Genomic DNA, 8973 nt, shown 5'->3' with positions numbered 1-8973 from the left:
GGAGGAGGAGGAGGAGGAGGATGATGATGATGATGAGTACGATGACGATGACGACGACGACGACGAGGACGACGATGATGATTATGGGCATTACCACAACGGCATGGGAGATGCTGCCGGTATGGGTAAAATGGGCAAAATGGGCCACATGGGCCACATGGGCCACATGGGCCACATGGGCCAGATGGGGAATAAAATGGGCAAAATGCCTTCAGCAGCAGGGCCCGTGCCGACGAACGAGGACTATTGGCGGGGGCCGCCACCGGGCATGGGCATGCATGTACCGACGCCCCCGTCGCCACCGGCGCCGCCTACGGCAGCGGGGGGCGGCGACTACCTGGCGGACGTCAACCGCGCAAGGGGGGTGCGGCACGACCCGATGGAGCAGCGGCTGGCTGACCGGCTATCGGAATTCCGCACGAGCCCCGGCGGGCGGGCGAGCATGGGGATGATGGGCCACCAGGGGGCGGCGCACGGCGGACCGGCGATGCCCATGGTACCGCCTCCGGGTGCGGGACCGGTACCAGGCGCGGGGCCGAGTTCGATGCCGATGTCGATGCCGATGTCGATGCCCGGGTGGATGGGACCACCGTCGATTATGGAGGAAGGGCCGATGTATAGTGGCGGGCCGGGTAGTCCGATGGGGGGCATGCGACATGCGCCGCCACCGTCGCCGTCGATGCATGGGGCTCCCACGATCGTTCCTGGGATGATGTCCATGCCTGGGATGATGGCCGGGATGGCGCCGGGGATGGCGCCGGGGATGATGATGCCTGGGATGATGATGGGCGGCGGCGGCGGCGGCACGGGAGCGCCCAGCATGATCTCCAGCCCGGGCCCGCACGAGTACCACCATGACAATCGCGGTTTCCGGGACTACTACGAGCAGCAGGAGTATTTCCGCGAGACGGCGTCGTTGGGGACGCCGAGGCGGCGGAGGCGGCATAGCGAGCCCAAGTCGTCGACGCTGGCGGGGCTGACGGGGCCGGGGCGGGGGATGAACCGGGTTTTCGAGTGGAGGAACCATGTTGAGCCGGGGGTTCCTGAGGGTGACGAGCTGCGGGTTGGTTGAGGAAGGCTTTTGGTTCCCCATTTATGACGATGATTTATTATGATGATGATGGGCGATTTGGTTGGTCTTTTTTTTATTTTTCTTCTTCCTTTCTCCCCCAGCTCTTCGTCATCTTTTTTTTTTTTTTTTTTTTTTTACTACCCTCTCTTCGTTTATTTACTCCTTTATTACCTTTTTTTATTCATTCTTTTTTTCTCTTTGCATAAAGCTTCCTGCTTTTCCCCTTGAGGTTGGAGAAACAGGGGCGACCCGCGGTCACTCGTTATTTTCTGTACCAACAACAGACGGCAGATAATTACTAGCAGATGGGATTATCATAAGAGTAAGGGCATGGGTTACGGAGTTGGTTAGTTGGTAAGTTGGTTAGTTGGGACTGGCTGCTATCAATAATCACAGTTACCTCATTATTAAGACGGGCATCCGTAGTTGAATGGTGTATGATTTCCGTCACGTGTAGTGAACCCGCGCTGGCCCGAAGTTGTAAGGATGGTGCAGGACTAGTAGCATAAACGGTGCGATCAAGATATGGTGTAAACTGTAGATGTATAGGAGAACCCTCTAACTAGCTATCTAGAACGTATGCTATCCCGATATGGGTGAGGGTGTATCGCTATAGTGTGGCTGGTGGTCACGTGACTACGTCGGTGTGGCTCTCGCTATATATAGGCCCCCCGAAATATAATAATATCCTCGTTATAAAGAAAGCTACCCTATATCACGTGTTCTCTTAGTTCCCGAATATCCTATTTCCCGGTTATATAACGTAAAGCTATTATAAATTATAAAGTAATTAAGTGTATATAGTGATAGTTATATACTACAGCGTTTAAGATTAATCGGTTATATACTACGGTTACGCTTAATAATTTAACTAGTATCGATATCCGTTTTACCCTAAACGGTTTAGCGGAGCTATCGAATTTTATCGTTAAGCGCTACGATAGCCTACGTGATTTAACGTTATTAATCCTTAGTGGCGTTTATATATTAGCGGTTATTAGCCTCTAGTTAGCTTATTAGCTATTAGTGATTAGCTTATAGACGGTTCATTAGTTCCTAATAGTTATTCTGGATATATACGAGGAGGTTACTATTATTATTATCTAGTTTCTGATTAGTAATATATCTATTATAGATTATATAAAGGGAATCTTCCTGGTATCGGCCTATTATACCCTAGGTAGTATAGGCTAGATCTACGATTTTCTCGTTATATTCACGGTATTAGGTCTAGGTGAGTTATACTAATTATATATGCTATATATGTATACCTTAGAGGACCTGTTTCTCGCCCTTAGTAATATACTTATAGATTTATTTACCGACTTTATTAATATTCTAGGTATTATTAAGATATAACGTGCGGTTTTTATATACTATATATCGGTTAAGTTACTTAGTGTAGGCTACGTGGAGTAACTAGGTATCTATCTATATAAATACTTCCGTGGATATTATAGTATTAGTGTATTCGTGTTACGTGGTATTATCGGTAGTTACGGTTCCGTTATCAGTTATTATAGACCGGTTAGCCTATTATATATCCTGCTCGGCATTATTTTAGTCGGTTCTCTGCCTAGCCTTATTAGATATAGTAAAGACTATATCGAAAGTGATATAGGATATAGGGGGATTATTGCTATAAAGCTAACGAGCAAGGTGTCGAGTAATATATTCTATAACGATAATATAGCGGGGATTAAATCTTTCCTAAGGGGGAATCTTAAGTAGGCGTGGTACGGTATTAATCACGGCCTAAATAATATCGCTAGGTATATAGAGTCGCTAGCTATTAAGGACGGAAGTTAAATACGTGACTCTAGGTATAAGCGTGACTACGTATCCGCTAGCCTAAGCACGAGTAAGTATAAGTTATCCGGGGTAAGGGAATAAAGTAGCTAGCTAAATACCGCTATTTATTACGGTGGTGTAGGCCTAGAGCAGCCTTTCTTTCGCGGCCTAACGGCCCTCGCGGACCTAGTCCTCGCTAATACCCTAAACCTGTATAAGTGCCGATCGGTATATATTAATATCCTCCTTAAAGTGGTTATACATTTCTTTACACTCGCCCTCTAATAGGAGAACTAGGTATATACCTATAGAATTACGGTTATATAGGGGACCTAGCGTATATAGGATACTATACTGGATCGACTAACCCGGATTATTTATATTCATAATGCTCCGTGGATTCTGATTAAAATTATAGTAGAGATATAGATAATAGACTAGGTAAGCTATTTACGTAATATCTATAAATAGGTAATAGGATACCTCATTACTAGGCGACGATTAACTATTAAAGGGTGGTTAGAGTTAGGAAGAAATAAATAGGGAATAGTATATATAAAAGTTTCTAGTAATAGAATAAGATTCTAGTTTTATATAGTTAAAAATAGAGAGAATATATAGGAAGCCAGGGTAGGTGTAATATCGTAGAAGTCATGATAGGTGGGCCGCCGTTACGTGCCTTCCCTATCGTTATTAATATTATTTAAGTAGTTATTAGGGGAGCTTTTCGACGCTTAATAACTATATAGCGTTAGGCTACTTAAGGATTATATTTCGAGTAACCTATTAGTTATGCTCTAGTAGGAGGTTCTTAAACCGGATTAAATACTACCGTCTATCCTGATATTTATTATCGATTATAATAATCCTATTAATAGGAAGCTCTTCGGCGATAAGTGGCTGGATAGGGGGTAGTGTCCGCCCGTATATATTTATTTATGCTGGTTCGAGATAGTCTACCGATATAACGTTATAGATCTTCCACGTCTATAGCAGATTAAGCTTATATACTAAACGTCCGATACGTTTGAGAATTCTAAATAGACCGGCGTATTATTAGCCGAGCTTCGTTATTATAATATAAGATAAGGGGATAGAATATCCCTTATATAGTCGGAGGTATACTTTAGAACCCTTATTAAAGAATTTCGCTATATAACGGCGGTCGTAATATCGTTTTATCGATATTACGGCTTCTATAATCGTATCGGCTGCTTCTATTCTTATTATCGGAGGCGTATTAGGATAGCCGACTATAGTAGATATAATATTATTCGGTGTAAATCCCTTAATAATCTTTATTAGGCTATACTTAGTAGTTACTGACCTGGTTATATTATACTCGAACTATAGGCGGGGAATAGCTTTTTCCTATCGTTCTGGACGTTATAATAAGTGGATATACCCGCGGAGCGCCGATTCGATAATCTATATAATGCGTTCGGTTTAGCTATCTATTTATAGGTGGTATGCTATAGTATATAGTAGCGTGGTCCTAAGCCGTTATTAGATCCTTTTTTAGACCTATACGAGGAATTTAGGATCCTGATCCGAGAGAATAAATTTAGAGAGACCCTAATTAGCGTTAAATAAGTTATTAATAAGCTTATCTGCTTAGTCTTCGGCACTATAATTCTTAGAGCCTAGTATAACTTTTAGCTCTTTAGAGAACTTATCCACTATGGCTATAGCCGTATTATATCCTTTATCCGATAATAGTAGTGCGAGAATAAAGTTAATTAATATTATATAGTAAGGGTAAGGTGGGGGAATAATAGGTTATAGACTACTATAGGGTTTATAATATAGTTTCTAGTGTGTTTTGTATATCGGGTATATAGCTAGATACTCTCTGAATTCCTTATATCCCCTATAGATATAGAATTAATTTAGGAATTAGCTTAACTTAGCGTATCCTAAGTGATTGCCGTTATAAATAGACTTAAATATCTAAGCCTAATAGGTTCAGGGTATATAGAGTCGGGGTAAGCTATCTGATAGGTGCTAAATAAATATATCCGGGCGGACTTCGAATAGGATTCTAGCTCTATTTATATCCTATTCGTTATTATTATAAATTATCTATATAGTGGTTCTCTAGAATAGATCTTTACTATATCCCGAGACGATACGTTATTTAAAGGCGGGGTTTATTTCGAGTAGTGTGGTTATAGGTTAGGATATCTAAAGTAGTAATTTATCGATTACGTTTTATAGGTGTTTCTCCTTATCAAGAAGGAAATATAGGTCTACCCCGAAGGGATAAGGACCAGAGGATGATAGGGAGTGATAGATAAGGATCGTAGTCTTATATAAGGGGAGGCCAACTATAAGTTAACTAGTGATTAATAGGAAGAGTATCTTAAAGGTAGGTAGTAGTGTAGAGGAGAGATAATCGCTAACCCCTTCCTTCTAGAATAGTCTAGCTCCCCGTCTTATATAATAAATATCCATTTATTAGTTAGCCGGTAGTCCACTACGTAGTCCACTACTATATCCTAGTACCTCCTAAGTCTTCCTTATATCCTATACCTAACAGGCTACCCCTTTCTAGAATAAGGCCTATCCTTAGGCTATAGCTAGTTACGGAGTATCCGTAGGGTGGGTAGTGATTATCGGGTAAGGCGAGTAGGTTAATAATACTATCGGTAATACGTGGGTCGGAGCTTAAAGAAAATAAAGCCATAGGTAATCCACTATTAAGTATCGGTGGAGCCAAAGGCTTAAAATATATCCTAACCTTAAACAGTGGTACTAGAGGATATTTCTAGGGGAAGAGAATAAAGAGAAAATTCCTTATAAAGTATACTATTTTAGGTATATATAAGGGCGTGGAAAGAACTATTATAGGTAGCTAACCGTTGATCAGACAATGGTTCATAGGTTTATTATAAAAAATAAGTCTATAAGGGATATATCCTTTTATAATAATAGGTATAAAATAAAAGTTTAAAGTAGCTATTTACCTACTATTAGATAGTAGTAGTATTATTAAATAGCTAATATCTCTCCGTTTATTAAACGCGTTTGTATTATTTATTCCGTGAATAGGAAAGTGTGTCACCGGTAATAAAGGCGTGCCTATCCCTTTATACGTGAATAGTAAAATAGCAGGCACGATAAGTAGGGCCTTACTATTATATAGAGGATCTTTTCGGCTACAGGCTTCTTTTCCTTTTCTTCTTCTTTTTCCCCTCTTCAGGCTCCCTAAGGAGGTTATAAGTATTCCCCCCCCTATTTATAAGAGTCTATAGGCAGCGTTATATAGCCGGGGCTAGGGCAGAAGAGGTGGCGGGTTAGAAGAGGGCTAACTGGTGGCTAACGTGTATACAGTTTTTGTTTTTAGTATATGTAAGTCTATTTTTCGTTACGAGTCTCCTATCGGTATATATAATTTAGAATTAACTTCGAAGGAGAGTAATAGCTGGATAGCGGTTAGATAGAAACTAATATAAAATAGATTAATAGAGAAGGGTTATAGTTAGGTGAATATTTACCGAGCTCTATAAGTGCCTCTAGATTTATAGTAGTCTAGATTTATAGTGGGAATATAGGTGATAGCTAATTAGCTGTAGGATAACTATACCTCCTAAGGGAAGTCGTGGTGGTGGTGCGGTAAAAACTTCTAAGAAGCCTTATCCTAAGAAGAATAGTACTATAGGCACTTAATAGGGGACTAACGGTAAAGCGTCTAATACTTAAGGTACGGATATAGAAAATAATAATACCTCGGCGCCCCTAAGTTTAGTTAGTGGAGAAACACCTAGTAGTCCGTAGTAGACTGGCTATAACGTTATTAATAGGAATAATAATAATATCGGTAATTTGAATAATAGTTCCACTACTAGAAATAATAGGACGGTCGAGTTAGGTAATAATAGACTAGTTAAGATATCCCGGGCGTATACTTTATATCCGCCCGCAGAATAGAGATATAATCCGTTTCTAGTTCCGTGCATGCGGTGTGTTAGTCGGATAATAAAGTGGCACCCTAGTAGTAGTTAAATTCCTTCGTTTAGTTATAGAGATTATAAGTAAAGTCGTCGAATAGGGGGTAATAGGTGATTAGCTACTAACTTAGTATAATAGCGGCCTCGCTTAAATATATATATTATATAGGACAGGGATTAAAGCCCTGTATAAAGGTATATCGGCTAGTCTATAGCTATTCCACTACTAACTAATTTTAGATACTATATATATAGTTAGATAAAATTATACGTCTCCGTGATATAATTAAATAATATTAATATAAGGCGGATATAAGCTTAAAGGTATATACCCGCGGGTTAGCTATTAGGTAATAATTTCTAAAAATAGAATAGAGTAAGCTATAATATTTACAGCACCTGGGTAAGCGTGTATTAAACTATAAGAAGATATAGCTATTAGGTTAGAAGCGTCCTGCTGCTAAGTTAGAAGAGGAGCGCTAAGAGTAAGTTTAGCAGTAGTTAATTATAGCTAAGCGGTAGGCTAGTAGTAGTATAGCGGTTACTAATATATTACGATAATTATTAATACTATAAGAAAAACGAAATAAGTATACCAATACCTAAGTATCTTTTGTTAGGGCACTCCGGGATAGATAAAAGTCCCTGACTACTAAAATCATTATATGTTAACTAGTAGTTAGCTTATAATAGCAGAACTAATAAATATATAGAAATTTAGGAATTAACTAAAGAAATTAAGTAATCAGGCCGTTACTAATAGTAGGACTACCGTTATTACTCTAGTATCTATACCCCCCCCCTCTTCCGATAAATAATAACTATAGCGATATTATAGATAAGGAAGATAATAAGGGTATCCCCGCTAGTGATTAATAGGTGGGTAATTCCCCTTATATTCCTGACTTATAACCTATTACTGATTAGTTATTATAAGGGTAGGTATTATAACTTCGATAATATCGTGGATTAAGGGGTGACCCTCGGTTAGTTAGAGTCGGGTTTATTGGGTTTAGACTGATAAAAAGTACCGGGTTTAGACCGGAACTAAAAAAAGTGTAGATAGCGTACGAATATCTGCTACCTAATAGAAGATTAGTGTCTGGGTTTAGACTAGAATATAAAGATCGTTACTAGGTTTAGACTAGGTAGAAGAAATATAGCCTTTAGGTTTAGATTATTAGCTAAGAGGTAAATAACTAGGACTTAGCAGTTATATATATTTTACTTTAATATAAAGTCCGTAAATAGCGGCTGGTAATAATGAAAAGACCGTAAATAGGCGAGGAGATTATTAGCTGTAAAATAATAATATAAAGGAACGTAGTTAATTTAGTGAAATAGTAATATTACTACACCACTAATAACTATAAATTAGCAGTTGCCTGATTAGAGAGGTACTCCGTAACTAAATCTTTATAGAGATATAACTTAGGTTCCTAAGTATTTTCTTCTACAGGATAACCTTCCTACTTAATAAGAAATTCGCGGTAGCGGCGCTTAGGGTTCTAGCGTATACCTAAAATCCTTTTAACCTTAAACTCATTCTCCTCTTTACCTTTAATATCTAATAGCTGCTTAGCCGGCGCTCCACGGCTATCTTAATTAAAAGGCTCGAGCAAACTAATAGAGAAAACGTTATAAATCCGGACATACTTAGGAAGGTCGACCTTATAAGCTAACCGGTGATCACCTATCACCTTAATAATCTCGAAAGGGCTAATATATTTATATAATAATTTTCGACTCGGGCGTGTAATTTTTATATTTTTAGTAGATATTAAAACCTTATTGTGTAAATAAAACTCCTTTAGTGTGTGTTTACGGTTATAATAGTTAGCTATTACCCGATTACTAAGTAATAGTTACTTATAGATTAATATATAGTTAAGAGATAGTTATTTTACTCTCTTTTCTACTAACGCAAAGGGCCGTTTAACTTATAGTATAGGAGTATAGGGGCCGCGCGGGTTATAACCTATTAGGGCCTTAGCGGGTGAATAACGAGTAGCGGAATACTATAACGTATTATATATAAATTCGGTAAGGTCTAAAAGATTAACCTAATTATCTTATTATTATATAGCGTAGGAGCGAAGGTAATACTCGAGAATTTAGTTAATACGTTCGGTTTAGCTATTAGTCTACGGGTAGTACGTA

The sequence above is a fragment of the Sodiomyces alkalinus genome (genome assembly GCF_003711515.1).
Source record: "Sodiomyces alkalinus F11 unplaced genomic scaffold SODALscaffold_5, whole genome shotgun sequence".
Taxonomy (NCBI): Eukaryota; Fungi; Ascomycota; class Sordariomycetes; order Glomerellales; family Plectosphaerellaceae; genus Sodiomyces; species Sodiomyces alkalinus.
Note: the sequence above shows the minus strand (reverse complement) of the source record.